This window comes from Pseudopipra pipra, chromosome 4 (assembly GCF_036250125.1).
Source record: "Pseudopipra pipra isolate bDixPip1 chromosome 4, bDixPip1.hap1, whole genome shotgun sequence".
Lineage (NCBI taxonomy): Eukaryota > Metazoa > Chordata > Aves > Passeriformes > Pipridae > Pseudopipra > Pseudopipra pipra.
This window is the reverse complement of record NC_087552.1, coordinates 23,188,220-23,205,311: the sequence shown is the minus strand read 5'-3', so window position 1 is coordinate 23,205,311 and position 17,092 is coordinate 23,188,220. Positions and strand designations below refer to the sequence as shown.

Here is a 17,092-nt window from a genome sequence, read left to right as displayed (position 1 = left end):
AAAGCACCAACCATACTCAGCAGTTAATGATAGTTAATTTGCAAGACTGACATATATCAGAGCTAATACTTAAGCGATCCATTCCCATAATAAAAGCAACTGTATCACGTATAAGTAATCTCCCATTTCAGTGCAAAAAAAATCCTGAAACAATAGGATCTCTAAAAGTTTCTAAAATGCTTCTGAAACTAATCTTACACGGAGCTTGTACTCAAGCACAGTAAAGTAACACCTGTAGGAATAATGAAGAGAAAACATCTCTAATAGTACGTGTTCCTTTATGGCTTTGTATGGTAGTGTCACTGTAGCACAAGTGAGCACAAATGAACTGAACATTACCAAGAACAGCTTTACTTAGATTCTGCAGTCCATCATGTCTTCACTTTCTCACTTTGTTTAAAAAAAAACAAACAACTATAACAAACAGCAAAAAAATCAAGAAGCAGCATACATTTCAGCATACATTGTTTAACATAAGCAGCTATTTCTTAACTTCAAAATTAGGCAGCTCACTGACTCAAACACACCAGTGACTTGTTTTCAACGGATCAATGTAGTCCTGTGAGAGTAAATGATGCCACTTATCTCCAAACACATCTCTCTTAGGTGCTTCATTTTATTTCTGATGTTGGACTTCCCTGAACAGCTGCATGCCTGCACTCACAGCTGGATGCAAGCTGCTGGACAGCTACACTACTCCTGGCAGAAGGAAAAGAGAGGTAATGATATGCAGTGATTTGAGCTTGTTTGAATCAGACTAAATATTTGGATTAGAGTCAAATTCCTTCTATAATACATATTGCAGGCATACGTATGACAGTCAGAAGATGAGTTCACTGGAGGAGAAATATAAAATAAAGGGATAAGAATGACTCCAAATGCATGGGAAAGGCAAACTAACTCCCTAAGTGTTTCTCAGACAAATGCAATTGATTCCTTTCTTGCAGTCCTATTAGAATTAGTTTTCTAGTAGAGGTAGTTATTGCAGTCTGGCATCTCTCAAGCCTGTGTGGAAGCTTTGAAAATTTGATCATCATGATTTGATGTCCTCATTTCCCCAGCTACACTTTACCCATGCACCTTCCTTTTCTTCACACAATGAATGTAGTAACATAAATAACATCACAAGATATTCTAATGTAACAAAATCTCCTGATTTAAGATTTAGTGCTACTGGGAAAGATGTTATTCTTGTTTATGTTATCTAGAAAAAAATCCCACCCTAACTCTGCTATTGATGACAGCTACAGAACCACGCAAAATTTACACTAGGCTAACAGCAACTTCTTCTATTATGTTGTCATAAGTCATGTCAACAGTGCCAAGACTTCATGGCAAGTTTTTATCCTTCCCAGCTGTCAAGCCTCTCCTTCCTCTGAAAAGCCAAGATACCAAATGCAGGAGGAACACAGGGCACACTGAGCCTATCCTTGACATGGAATATGAATGGGGTATGAGATGTGCAGTCTCACCTGAGACTCTTTGACACACTTTACAGTTAGTTATTGATCCACTTACAGAGATGGTATCAAAATTAGAGATTAATTTTAAACCATTTTGAAATAGGCTTCAAATCGGCTTTGTATTACAATACTGCTCCTTGCTTTACATTCTCAGACTCTCCCACTGAGAATGACTTCTAACACTTCTAACCAAAAAGTGACTGCCACTACATAAATCTAAAGGGATTCGAAAAGTTACACGACATGAGAAAACAACTGATGAAACATTCCAAAAGCTGCACTGGCAACAGCAAAAATAATTTTAGTGCCATCTCAATTACTCTTTTAAGTATTCACATTATCTTTATCTAGAAATGCACAAGCAACGTGCTAATTAATGAAAGTTGAGAGTCCAGCTCAACCTCTCTCACAGGACAGATGCTCCAGTCCCTAATCATCTCTATGGTGCCTTCGCTGTCATGGCTCCAGTATGTCCATGTCTCTTGTACTGAGGAGCCCAGCACTGGCCCAAGAACCCCAACTGTGACTCAGCAGTGCCGAGCAGAGGTGAAGGATCTCCTCCTCAACCTGATGGCAGCACACTGCCCAGTGCCAATGCAGCTCAGGAAGCTTTTAAGTGAATATTGTTTAGTCTTCAGTGCTGATTATATCAATTTTATGAATTTGACAGTTATCTCATGCAAGTGAAAATTCCTCTCATTAGTCAAACATTCATATAATAATTTAGTTTGGCAATCCAAAGAATCTTTTAAATTTAAGCTTTATATTTTTGTAAAAAAACAAAAGAAAAAAACAACACTAAAAAACAACCACAAAACAAACAAACAAACAAAACCAACAAAAAACCCCAACAACAAAAACCAAAACAGGCTATGGAGAAGGGCAGATGGATTGACAACAAAAGAATCTTCCAAAATAAGCTATATGAAGACACTGAAAATGCATCTGACCTAAATGGTGGATTAGACAAAAAGGTAGAAAGAATGGAAAAATTCTCACCCTGTACTACAATTTTTTGGTTGAACATGAATCATAATTTATTCAGGTACGGATGTTTCCACAATTATTCTCATTCTCCATTACTCTTCCCAACATGTTTTTGAAATAGGATAAAATGTAATGAACACAAACCCATGTATCAAACTGCTAAATTATTAAAAATGAGGTTTCAAAGCTTGAACCTTGAGTATTTCCTTTAAAAAACCAATTTTTTGTTTACAATTTCCCCACATTATGCCTATATTCCTTCCAAATCTTTTATTGATTGGCTAGTAGCTGAAAAGAATACTATTTAAAAAAAAATAGAGGAAAGCCAGTTCTGAGCCCTGTTTCATGTAGTTGCAAACTGATTTTATGACTACACAGCAAGGGTAAACATCATGTAGCATGAAAGCCAATTATGGCCCATGGGGTTATAAAATGCAACCACCAACATCTCTCCCTCCCTATAATTATGTAAGTGATTAAAAGCTGATTAGCTGTATGTATTTACTCATTAACACAAGCAAGCAAATTTTGTCCAGCTATCTGGGAAGCCAGCAGCATTGGAAAGTATGGTTGTGTAGCCTTATTGTAGCTTAAAAAGCCCCAACTAGCACATGCAAAGGGAATCCAGAGCTTTTATATAAATTCAGAGGGGATATTCCTTTGACCCTCTGTATCTCTTTGAAACACAATTTCTAGTTTTCTTGCAGAAACTTAGGGTCTTTTTACTTCCAACCATCACAGGAATTAGGCTGGAATTGGTCAATAGGGATTAAACATTACTAACACATGGACTTACAGATGGTGGTCGCAAAATCCTGGTGGGAAACCAGTCTCAGGGGAATATTGTACTAATGTCTCACACATAGCATTTGAGAAATGTTCAACAAATTGGGCACTCAAAAATGAGGGTCCATAAAATAATTCATTACATCATCTGTTGTGCCATATATCAGCTTCATAGAAGCTCTGACAAAAACCTGGGTGTCTCATCACTCCTGCAGCAAACCCGTATGCTCAGCCAGATGTGCAGTTTGCAAGTTTGGTCCAAGTGGACAAGAGGGTGTCGTCACAAAAATATTCACCTGGGAGGAAGAGAGGTGGCATTTTTTGGCAGATAAAAATTGGAGGAATAAAAATAAAATCTCTCAAGTGTATGAAAAATTTTGTCTTTTTACTCTTTATTCTAAAAATTAATTCCAACTTTGCTTACTAGTCATGAGTGTTTTTAAAGCATTAACTTAAGACAGTTAGCAGAGCCTGAGAGCTGGTTTATTATTACCTACTGCAAAACACAAGAATAGAGATTGAAGAATCTGGCTTCTGACTGGCTTTTTGGCTTCTGGTTGACCATAATAAATTATTCAAGGTTGTTGTTTTTTGTGGTTTTTTGTTCTGTTTTGCTGAGGAATAAATGCAGCATGTAAGGAGTCATATTTGTAAAATAAGATAGCATTTTTTAAACTTACCATTAAATTATTCTGCAATGAGGAGCTGAGACAGAGAAAAACAATTTTAGTCATAATATCCTGTGATAGAAAGGTGTTTGGGGTTATTATATCTCGTTACAATGAAGGAAAGATATGTAACCCAATGGAAAAATATCAAATACTTAATACAACTCAAGTCAGAAGGTTTCAAACCTCCAGAAAACGTCACTGATTAGATAACATGTGCCTAACTGAACTGACATTAGACAAAAGCACTTCTATCTCCTCTAAAATAAACAGAGAGATGAGAGAAGAGCAGAGAGGAGGCAGCTCCTTTATTATTACCAGAAAAAAAGGGAAAGATTTAGTCACCCATGATGGAAGAGAAGCAAACTGCCCAGAAGAGAAGGGTCTAGGATTCTTCAGATGCAGCCGAAGAATTTGGAATTAATGGATTTACTAAGGAAAAAGAGTAACACCAATCTACCTAGCCAGAAGCAACATGGTAGAACAGAGATTTAAAAGCATTTAATTTCCAGCCAAGAGAAGGGAAGCATGCACAAGGAAAGGGTACATCTTTCAAAGCACAAGGAAAGAGCAGAAGAAAACTGTTGGCCTGCATGTCTGTGATAAAGTGGTGAGTAGAGTGAGGCTTCTGTGTGTACAGCACAAACTAATGTGAGGATGCATAATGAAGAATTCTCAAGAAGAGAATTTTTTTAAAGTCTTTTTTTAAAAAGTTGAAATAATATAAAGTATATTTACCTTTAATTTATCAAAGAAAACAAATCCAGTGAATTTTATTTAAGTCCTCACAACCTTCAAAGTAGTTACACAAAAACTGGTGTGTAATTATAAACCATGTCAATCTCACTGGTTCCTTAATTTCTGATGCTGGTATTTTATCACCACAAAGCTATTCAAATTCAACAGGCTGGCTTCCAAGCTAGTTACATCAGTAAAAATATTAAATATTATTTATTATTATTAACCTATATCTGGCAAAAGTCAACAAGAGTAGACTACAAGTTACGTATATTAGAAATTAGGGTAAGAGACTATCTTTGAATTACTACCACATGTGCCTCAAATTATGTTCAGAGAGGCACCAGTTCCAACATTCAGAGACACTGTACACATTACACTGAAGTGTAATTTACTGCAGACCTTGCACATTAAGCTTTCATGGTGGTAGTGTGTGTCTCATTACTTTTTAAAGAGAGATTTCAATGACAGTGATTTGTCCCACATACACAGACCTTATACATAACAGCCTGTGTTAGCATCTGTGGTCTGCTTATTCAGGTCATGTTTTTCTGTCTCTCTTCTTGACTCTTCTTGGTCCTAGATGCCATTCATTTGCTTAGACCAGACTTTCACCTTATATCTGTATTTCAGGTCCTAAATATTATTTCACACTATATTTATATTGTTTTGTTTCTCCATCCTTGTGCACCAACATATGTGCTTTAATCAAGGCTTGAAAACAACCTATTCACCCATTCAGCTAGCCAAATGCCAAAGCATCTCCAGGTTTTAAGCTTTCTTTTAGCTGCAAAATGATCTGCCAAACATGAATGGGCAGTAAACTTCATAGCTGGCTTCTCATGTTTGCAAGCAGGTAAACAATTTTTTTGATACCTTTTCAGTTGCAGAGAGGTGTGCCAAGCCGCAGCAGAACACGGCTGTTCATAGGAACCACACAAGATGCAACGAGAGTGTCAAGAGACAGCTGCCTGCAAGGATGGTGCACAGCACGGCAAGCGAACAGCAACGAAAACACCACTCAATTCAAAGCAGAGAGAACGTTTTCCACCTCCTTTGCTACAGAACACTAGGGCTTAGGATCTTTTCAGGCCAATTTGTCACATCCTACCTGAACGCTGATGTCAAGGATAATCCCACTGTGGCACTCGTAGTCTCATGACAGCACAGCCCAAAGAATCCACATTACTTCACGGTGAGGAAGGGAGAAATTCAGCACATGTAACTTATACAATTGAGAAGGACTCAGCAAATCAGTCTGTCCGAAGGATAGAGATGAAAGGTGTTGAGGCTAAAGACTTCAAAATTACTTAGTGATCTAGAAGAGGAAATGGATCAACTCACACCGAGACCAAACAAGGCATTCCTTTTTTTTTTTTCTGGAGCCAGAAGAGTAAGGGACTAAACACATTACATGGAAAGCAGCATCTGACACACTTCTCTCTTTTCCTCCTTCACACCTTTTTCTCCTTGCTCATTTGTAGTCCACATGTAGATTTAACACAGAGGCATCTCTTTTTATTCACGTTCAAATCCCAAGTCCCGCTCAGTCACTGCCTTGGAACACAACAGGAAGAATGCCAGTCCAACTATTTTTTGCTCTGGCACTTAGGCATAGGCTGCATTTTTCAGATCCTGGCTTCAGCCTAGTTCTCTGGTCCAGTTTCTTGAGACGACACAACAGCTCACTCACACCTCATTCTGCAATGTGCAGAGAGAACTATTTGTTCTCTTCCTTCAACGGAAGAAAAGCCAAACTGTCTTTGGACTCCACAGCAGCCCCAGGCTTACCCTGCAGCTACAGTCTTCAGCAACAGCTGGCATTAGTATAGCACGGTAAAAGCAGCTAAGACAATCAAATAAACTGATGGTCTTGCTACTGAACTTTACTGCTTTTATACTTATTGCTCGCATAGAGATTAATCCTTCCAAGAAGAGTACAGGCACTATGGTTACTACATATGGTCCTGTGCAGAGAGGAGACTGCTCTGCATCTGTTAGTGCTCACCACACCAAGGAAATGCTGACCAAAACCAACTAAGAGAATGTCAGCTAAAAACCAGCCTAAGCAAACAGTTCTTATATAAAGAGTCTTGGGAGTGTAGAAGGGGAAAGACAACAGCTTTCTGTTTTCACAGTGTCCCTCTGAAAGGACTTGGAAATACCTTGAGCCTGAAAACGTGCATGCCCAAGGGTATCCACACAGCCTCCTGGCACCGCAACCCAACTCCCGTCAGCAAATTTAGGACCCTCAATGAGTCTGTAGGCAGCATTTGTCCTTGTATATTTAAAAGGAAAGATGAATACTCTTTACAGATCCACTGCTCCCACCCCATAGTAGAGAGGGGGTTTTTTTGACTACTGTTTGATAGTCCACTGGTACAAATTCTAGTCTCCAAAAGTCATTCAGTAAGCTGTTTTCCTTCAATCTGTACTAATAAAACTATACAACACTATAAACATTTTCCACACTGGACTCCAAGATGTTTGGTACTCTAGCTGGAAACACTGCTCCTTTTGTTTTTACATTACAGCAGACCCCTTTAGACCTACTTCCCATAAAGACACCGAATATTTTTGTCTTCTATTTTCTGCAAGGAGAGCCCTTTTGAAATCTAAGCAAGAGACTTATAAGCAGCTATTGGGCAAGTATCATCACTACAGATCTAAGCACATCACAAATCAGCCTCATCAGAAAAGCAGAGGAATGTCCAGGGAACAATTTTCCCATCTGTAACTGTTCCAACGCACAGGCTGCCCATGCAGTGAAGATCAGCATTAACATGAGATATGGACCCACATCTCTCTAGAGGGGAGAAAGAAGCAGATGCCATAGGTGACAAAATTTCCTTTCCATCAAAAATTTAAGCTAAGGAAAGCAATAAACAAACTCTTCTAGTGAGTGTTGTCAGTCTATGTCTAAGAAGTTATCTTTTTAATCGAACATATTCTCTCTTTCTGCTCTTGTCTGAGAAGAAATGCAGGGCAGGTAAAGCATGAGCAGAAGTATGGCATATGAAATCCAGCAAAGCACCATGCCCATGTTGCTGCAGACTTTTCTGTTAAAGCTGCCAACAGGAATGCTCATGTTTCAGTTGGGCAAAATTTACAGGGAGAGGTAATATCTTTTATTAGACTAACTGATACAGCTGGAAAAAACAGACAAGATATTGGGCACAGAAAGCCTTTCCTGCACAGTCCTGAAGAAGGACTTGTTTGTCTGAAGTATCTGTTTTTTTCCAACTATATTGGTTCATCTAATAAAAGATATTACCTCTCCATGCAAACCCTGCCCCCCTTAGCAGTCTTTGAACATCGTGGCTGTAACAGCTACAGTACTTCATTTTAGTTATACTGATGGTTTGCAGTATAGACTTCTGCATTTGGTCTAATAGGCATCATCTCACTTCACAGAGAACAGACTACTGTTTTTAAAGGCAATAGTTTATTATAGATTATACCCATTGCCAATGTGGGCCAGTGTAAAGATGGTGGTGATGAAGGAAAACAAAAAATCCCCACCCCACCCCAAAAATCATCCCAAGTTATTACCACTCACAACAATCATCAGAATAGCCTCCAAGTATGACATGTACCACAATATTAGGAAATGCCAGAAGAGCACAAACTCTCAAATATCTACTGAAGGAGTAGTAAACCAATCCCTATAGGGGACTGTTACTTAGGACCAATGAGATAAAGTTTTCAAGACACATTTATAAACTTTCTCCTACTTTGCGGCAACACTGCCATTACTAGGACTGGTCTTGGCAAGTGATACCTAACACGTGAATTACACCCTAAAGGGTTCATCATGAGGATACATATTTACATAGCAGAGAAAAACTTGAGACACCAGTAAAGCCTTTCAAATGCTGTGGGCCTCAGGAAGGTCTTTGTGTCTTATGTATTTTGATGTTTTGAGTAGTTCTGGTGAAACAGATGAAGTAGCAGACTGACCTGCTTCACAGGCAGACAGTGATGCTAGGAGATGAAATGTATGCCTGAAAGCTCATGTTCAGCTTAAGACACACTTTTCTTCCCTTAGTCTGCCATTAAATTTAGCACAAATCTAACTGAAAAGCATTTGCACTGCAAATGAGAAAAAATCAGTTTCTCACCCTCAACATACAATATACTTATTTATAAAACATTTTAAAACCCTTTTAAATACCATTTTAATAGGGTATTTTATTTATTTTATTATTTAAATACTCATTTAAACACCCTTCATTGCCATCTCTGCTCACTCAAAGGTTCATGTTTTCCTCGTAATACCGATTCACTGTAAGAAGGGTCTCAATAAGAAAGCCATAGTTGAGTAATTTTTCAGTGAATTACATTTTTTGGACATCTGCTGCTACTAAGACATATTCTGAATTTTATTTCAGAGGTCTATGAACCAAAATGCAAAACATTTTTCATTACATGTCTGAAGAATGATAGATATTTATTTTACAGATCTCTTTGTATTCAAATTACAAATGCATGATCCATATAATTTGACTCAGTGATGTAACTATAGATTAATCACATTAGTTTCAATTGAATTTGTCCTCAGTTTTGCTTTGCCATACAAATCAGAATTAATGTGGTAATTATAATTAAATTACTTGATATTTTATATATTGTAGTTAATATGTATCAATGACTGCAAAATTATTTTCCACCGTGAGGTGTTTCACCTCTACAGGATGGTTGATGTTTTGCATTTTTAAAATAAAAATAACAGCTACAAAATAGATTTATTTTGTAGGTAGAATTCTTATAAGCTGATCTGGCAAGTATTTATCTCTGACATCTATTTAAAATCCATTAATAGATATTTATGCAAATATCAATTACTCTCTGGAACCTTCTTTTGGGGATAGGAAATGGAAAAACCATTTTCTAAAGAAGTTTATTTACTGAAATGACCTAATAAAACAATCCACAGCCTGTTTGTACCCCTGAAATAAGCCAGACTGACCAGAAATGCATTACCAGAGAACTATAATTTCAAAAATAATATGGGGGTTGAGGGAAGGGGAAGGAAGAAATTAATTTCTCCACGCTTTAAAAAAGAAAAAACATAAGGTAAAATCAGTACAAGTCCCTACAGCTTTCCCCATACTGAGGAATTTTAGGGTAATGAGCAGAAGTGATATGATAAAAACTACATTCTACATGCTGTTTCTTCACTTTGCTTTATAATAACCTGCAAAAACTAAGTGAAAATGAAACAAATTTTCTTCCAATTTTTTTGGTTTTCAAATATTTTATACTCATTTCAATGGAAACAAGAAATAGATGACCAAAAAAAAGAAATGAGTTTCAGAGATTGTCCAACATTGGAATATGACTGGATTTTTGTTAGCCATACCACCCTGATGTGCGAGCTGACCTTCAAAAGGGGGTATGTGGTCTGAAGCTGTCTTCCCACCCAGGATGTAGTACTGCCCAAAAGCCACGGATATCGACCATTAGTTGCTGGGTACCACGGTGCATCAAGTATTCGAAGGAATGACCTTATTTTTTTTCTGCGGACATCAGTCACGTTATATACTCACACATCGGTTTAGAACTTCCATGGTTATAAAACAGAAGGCGATTTTCATGTGTTCTGTCACATCAGGGCTAATAATAACTTGCATTAATATTATTTATGTATTATGTGCTTTCAAAACTTCTTTAGGACAAGAATGGAGCACAGGTCAAGCAATCTTTCATAAAGTTCCTAATAGATGAAAAATAGCTTGTAACTGATGACTCCTGAAAGGTATTAGTTATTTTGCTCATGAAATTATTTCTCTACATGGAGCCACAAAATGGACACCATCTGATGAACACCACAGACAGGAACAATGTAGCCCTGTGCTCATCTAGCTTCTCATTGCAAGGTTAGTATTGATTTTTTTTCCGCACTTTTCCATCAGCTCAGAGTCACATATCTGGTGCATGAACCATCTCCCTCCCTCATAAAGAAGAAAGGTACTTAGCTGCTGCCTCATTTTCCCTCATACAGGAGAAAATACAGAGGTGGCTTATTTTCAAATGAAGAGGAAAAGCACTCCAAAAGACACAGGACTGAGATAACAGCATTTATAAACAATGAGTTGTCTTATGGCCACATTACATTGCAAGACTTGTCCGGTCTCTAAGTCAGCCAGGGTCCAGCATGCCCTTTCCCCAGTCAGACTGGACGCATGTTCTGCACAAAGCAGTGCAGGGTTGAAGCCTGCCAGGCACTCCCAGACACACAAAATTGCCACCTGAATTCTTGTACTGAGGCTGGGACCAACTTCCTACAGTGATTCATAGTGGTCACAGCACCAAGCCTAAGTTCAAGAAGTATTTGGATGATACTCTCGGGCATATGGTGTAACTCTTGGGGATAGTCCTGTGCAGAGCTAAGGGTTGGACTAGATGATCCTTATGGGTCCCTTCCAACTCAGCATATTCTGTGGTTCTGTGATACTCAGCACGTCTGAACCACACATCCCTGGGGTACAGCTGAGCACCACAGCCAAGATCTATGATGGGGTCAGAGAACCCTGGGATCAACACAGTTCATGTATTAATGGAACCATGTATCAGAGAATCACAGAATCATTTAGATTGGAAGAGACCTCTTAAATCACAAAGTCCAACCTATGACAAAACACCCACATAACTAGACCATGGCACTAAGTGCCACATCCAATCTTTCCTTAACTACCTCCAGGAATGGTGACTCCACCACCTCTCTGGGCAGTCCATTCCAATGTTGAATCACCCTTTCTGTGAAGCAATTCCTCCTATTGTTCCATCTTTCCTGGAACAGCTGGAGATTACATCCTCTTGTCATGTCACTAGTTGCCTGGGAGAAGAGACCAACCTTCACCTGGCTATAACCTCCTTTCAGGTATCACAGAATATTCTGAGTTGGAAGGGACCCACAGGGATCATCAAGTTCAACTCTCAAGGGAATGGCCCATACACGGGACTGAATCTGTGACCTTGGTGTTATTAGCACCAAGTTTTAACCAACTGAGCTAGGTAGTAGAGAGGTAAGGTCATGCCTTGAGCTTCCTCTTCTCTTGGCTAAACAACCCCAACTCCCTCAGCTGCTCCTCTTAGGACTTAACCTCTAGACCCTTAAACAGCTTTGTTGCCCTTCTCTGGACTTGCTCTAGCACGTCAGTGTTTTTGTTGTAGTAAGGGGGCCCAGAACTTGACACAGTACTCGAAGTGCAGCTTCACCAGTGCTGAGTACAGAGGTATAATCACCAACCTAGTCCTGCTGGCCACACTATTTCTGATACGCAAATACATGGGTAGGACATATTCCCAGTAACCCAGCCTGATTTTTGGATTCCCTAAGACAGATGCCAAGTCTGAAAAGAATTATAGAGAAACACAGCAAATAAAATGTTTGGCTGAAGTTGAGTCATGGTTATAGAGCAATTAAGCAAAATCCAGCCCAGCTAACAAGAAGTCGAATTTTACAGTGGATTTTGCAGATTGCTCTAAGCAGCAGTTGTTCAATCAACAATCAATGTTGTTTTCTTACTCAGCTGGAGCATCCAGGTGAGACTTGAGTTGGCTGTTAACTCCTGGCTTGCTGGATGACCTACAAGCACAAGAGGGACACTATCCTGCACAGTGTTGTGTGTTTCTATTCAGAACCCTGTAAAGGATAGGTTTTATTTACCTGATATTTTTGTTAAATCAAATTCAGATATTGCGGCATGCAACATACCAGACTTCATGGTTGGTTTGTACAAGTCACCTAAAAAGTACTAAAAATCCAATCGAGGTATTCCAGACAAAACACAATATAATGATCTAAAGGCTCACATCATTCTGTGACACTTTCCAGCTATTTACACATGGAGCAAGATAGAAAATTGGTGTAACAAGAAGATTGATGAATTTCTAGTTCTATTTAATACTCTAGGCTCCATGTTAAGTGGCCTCTAAGCCATCCCTGAGTGCCAGGATGCACAGAGAAACAAGGAAGCAAGTCTGCCTGAACTGCACTGAAAGAACTAAAAGGAGTTTTAAAACCTCTATGCACAGTCTGCTTAAGAATATTAGGGAAAAAATACAATAAAATTCATGCAAATTGCCATCTGGGCCAGGAAGCTGAGTACAATACTGTCTTCATCATCTTTAATGATGCACAGTTTAGTTCAGGAGAAGGGGGGAAGGAAATGGGACCAACCTTTGACCAGTATGACAGCAGCATAAGTAATCCCTTATTGCATTATGAAATGATTCATACATGGGGACCTGTTACATTACTGGCCTGTTAACAGTATCACAGCTCCTTACTTTGACTTTTTTTTCATTTTGTTTTACATCAGACAAGCCTATTGCTGTCATTTGTAGAGAACAGAAGAGCTGCTACAGTTTTAATATAAAACACAGGGAAAAAATACACAGCAGCTGTTCATATTTTCTAGGAAGTCTGTTACAATAATGATGTCATGGAAAAAGACTGGAATCTATTAAAATGGATCAGACAGGCAAGCCATTCAAAGCCTTCAAACAATATGCATACACAAGCTGCACGACATACCCTACATTGAAATACGAACAGGCAAATAGTGGAGTTCCTTATAAATATTATTGAGATCAGGCAATTAAGGTAATTTCACAGATTTACTTCAATAAATTCAGTTTACTACTGGAACTACCCAATAAAGCAAAATACAAAAGGCACAACTAACACACTGTCAATTAAGCTCACTTTCACCTATAAAAGCATTTAAATCTATTTTTACATCACTGGCTCAAGCTACATAGAAACAAAGAAGCTCTCCCAGCAAAAGATTCTCCACTGACAAGTGAGACACTTAAACAGGTATAAACTTCAGCTCATTAGGAAGAGTGTTTGTGTTGTTGGTCAACAGCAGCAGTGAATACTTTGGAAAGTAATGATCCCACCTTACCTTGTGTTTTCCAAACCCCACTAAGTCAACTATATATGACATCAAATTTTGAATATTCTGGTATACACTGATGAGTTCACACGTAAAGGGAATATATTATAGAGGAATGATTATGAATTTGATATCAATTTAAAGTTAATAAGATATTATTAAATTTCTTCTTTTCAAACCATCAATTAAATTTTGTACCTGCTAATTACAAAATTACAAAAAGCCAAGATAAATGAAAATACATCAAGACTCAAAACATTAACGAAACTACAAATTGGTTTAAAGTGGTAATTCCATCAAGTCATCTGAAAAGATCTGTTTGATTACAGCCCTGGTCAGTTATGCATAAGTAAGCTGTATTGCTTTCATTATATGCCATATTCAACTACATTTGACACAGCTATCTTTAAAAAAAATGGTACTATAAGAACTTTAAGCCGAAATTCAAATTGCTAAGCAGATTTAAAAAGCCCAGAAAACAATGACCCAAACTTCACAGACACTTCCATGCTGAGGCCATTAAACACTTCCTCCTGCAAATGGGTATGTACAAACGAATCTGAGTTCACCCAAGTCTAGCTGCCAAATCTGATCCCTACTATCCTGCTCACATTTCCAGTCCCAGTAAAAGGAGTAGGTTATGCATACACCAAAAACAACAGGTTAGGCATGCAAGTAGCTCTGTGTACTCCACTAAAGACTCAAAAGATTTGAACCAGAGTACAATAAAGTGAGTTTGAATGCCTTATATTAGGCACCCCACAGTATTAATAAATTTTTACTTTGTGCTGTTACTGGATATAATAAAACAGCATTAACATTTCAGATGAACATTCAGGGCAAGCATATAAAATATTCAGTGATTAATGCTCTTGTCTCAGGTTTTCACTGTTTTCATTGCTAGCGAAGGTCATATGTTATGATGTCAGCTTGAATCTAGATTTCCACTTTGAGCAAATCTAATTTAAAATTATGATCCTAAGGCATATGGTAAAAACTGCTTAAAAGTTCCATACCGACTAAATTTATTCACTCTGTTACCAGGGTAGATTTAAAATTCTAGTACCACCTATTTATCAAGCAAACATAGTTTGGGTGTATCCTCCCAGACAGTAAAGATGCCATCGGTTGAATGTGCAGGAGCAGAACTTATCTTACCAAGATTCAACAGCACACTTGCCAACCTTGAGTGCAAGGGTTTGCAGGACTTGGCCAATAACAGGAAATTAATCAAATCCCCAGAGCATGATGTAAATTGAATCTGCCAAAAGGATTCAGGAGGAGGAAGAACAGAAGTCTTAAAAGAGCTCTGAGATGGAAGAAGGCTCAGGGTATATTTTCCTTAGGAGCTAGTGGGATGGAGATATTTCATGGGGTGTCTCACTAGTAAGACACGCCCCTTTACTCTGCCCTGCTCATCAGACTGGAGAATTCCTCACCAAGCTGCAAAGAGCAGTTTTATGAAACAACTGAGAACAGATGACATTAGGTTGCCACTGAAGGGACTACTCTGATCTTCTCTACCCATCCCACCCTCAACCTCCTCCTATTTCCCTTGGACTATCACTGCTTTTCTCATGACCCTGCCTGTGACACCAGCTTACAAAGCTATACCACTTGAGAGTTACCTCTGTCTTCTTCCTCCCTGGTCCCTGCTCCCCAAAAGAAATAGGTTTCAGGTGGCTGTTCTCCCTAAGACAACTCACTATGGGCCCAAATAAGAGTCAGCTCAATAACCTGAGTGGTTTCAGGCCCAGGGTGTAGACCAACAGTTTTCTGAATATTGCCATGTCCTTTTCTCAGCTGCAGTGGTTCCACATGAAGTATTAATAAAAAATTATTTCAGATGAAGTTATTAGGATTGATGTTGTTTGTTATTTCTTCTTTCTACAGAAGAAATATATGTGGAATAACCATAGTTACGTTAAAGTCCTTCTCAAAGCAAAATCAAGCTGAAATGGGTTTTTCAGGTATGCAATGCATGAAACACCAGACTTATGATTACTTTTTCCTATCATTTATTATTGGTTTCTTCCATTAATAAATAGTAGTGCAGATATAGAAATGAATTCTTTCTATACAACATCTGAATTACAACAAATCCTTATATTGGTAAAGCAGTGGCAGACACCACCAGCACAACCCACTGGAGCTACTTCAGTCATTGCATATGGGAGGGCATTCAAAATTTAAGTAATCACTAAAACTTCAAAGCTTGATTTGAATTATAAATGCTCAAGTGTTAAAAAAATTACAGCTAAAAGAGTGGACAATCTTCTATAGCATTTCACAGCCAGATGCCTAAAATGCAGTGTGTACCAGCTCAGAATTTTTGTATTATACAAGTATGATTCTAAAAACAAGGAGTAATACAGGGAATTACATGGAGAAAGCATGGACCTACTTATGGGGTTTTTTTCTGTGTTTAATTTACTAGTGCAATTTTTTTTCTAAAAATGACTGAACTGACTAGGAACATAAGATGTCCATGGTATCCTCTTACTCCGGGGAAGCATTTTAAGCATGGCATAATCCAAGCACCTTCAAAAGGTCTTTAGTGTGAAGTGGTAAAGCCATTTACATCTATGCAGATGTACAACCAAAAGCGATGTATACATCCATGCAATTACATTGGTACTGTTATCATCTTTGTACTCATTTCTATTCAGACTCAAGCAGATAAACAATAAACCAGGATACTGCAGAAGGAGGACCAGCATTTGCTACCATTTAGTTACATATGGTAAATAGATTACTAACCTTATAAAATTTCAAAACTGACATTAAAAAAAAGTTTCTTGTTAAAGGAAGTAGTTCTAAACTCAGCTTAAAACATCCTTGAACAGGTAATAAGAAAAAGACATTTTCTTAAGGCATGGGAAGACAAAGATTTGGGACAGAACAACAAAAAGTAATAGTATTTTAATGGTTTTAAAAATTCTTTTATTCTATGGTGCTATATAAATAAAGATTAACGTAGAAAAGATTATACTTAATTCATTTAAGTTATAACATGTGGAATATAACAGATAGCTTTTATTTTTTTAATACCTCCATGCAACTTACTGGCACTTCAATGTTAAAATGTCCATTTTTATAAAAAAAGGTTACAACTTTATTTTAAACTTAACAGGCACTCATTCTTTTTCCTTTCAAAACCTAGGCATAAGTAACAAAACACTAGAGTCTTATAAATTTTCTAACACCAAATGCAAATTAAGTCGTGAAATTGCTCTAGGAAAAGTTCCAAGAATGTAAACCCAAAGGAACTTCAACACAATTTCTCAATTTTGGGCTCTTTATGATACTCAGGCAAGGTAACAGAATATGGTGCAGTCAGGTAGAGCTATCTGCATATGGAAAAATATTTAATTATCCAATTTCAACAACTTCCTGTATTGTGTTTATGAGCTCTAAGATGAAATAGAGGTACATTAAAGGAATTAACTGAAAGGATGGCAAGAGCTCTGTAGATTAAAACAGCTCACAAAATTTTCATTAGCTTGGAAAAGTGGATTGACGGTTCACAATTTAAGGACATCTT

General features: G+C 37.8%; 1 protein-coding gene across 1 annotated transcript in view; it reads right to left on the bottom strand.

The window, feature by feature from the left end:
- BMPR1B (bone morphogenetic protein receptor type 1B) overlaps positions 1-17,092 on the bottom strand; it is a 241,493-nt gene that overhangs the window by 133,023 nt on the left and 91,378 nt on the right. The window lies entirely within an intron of this gene.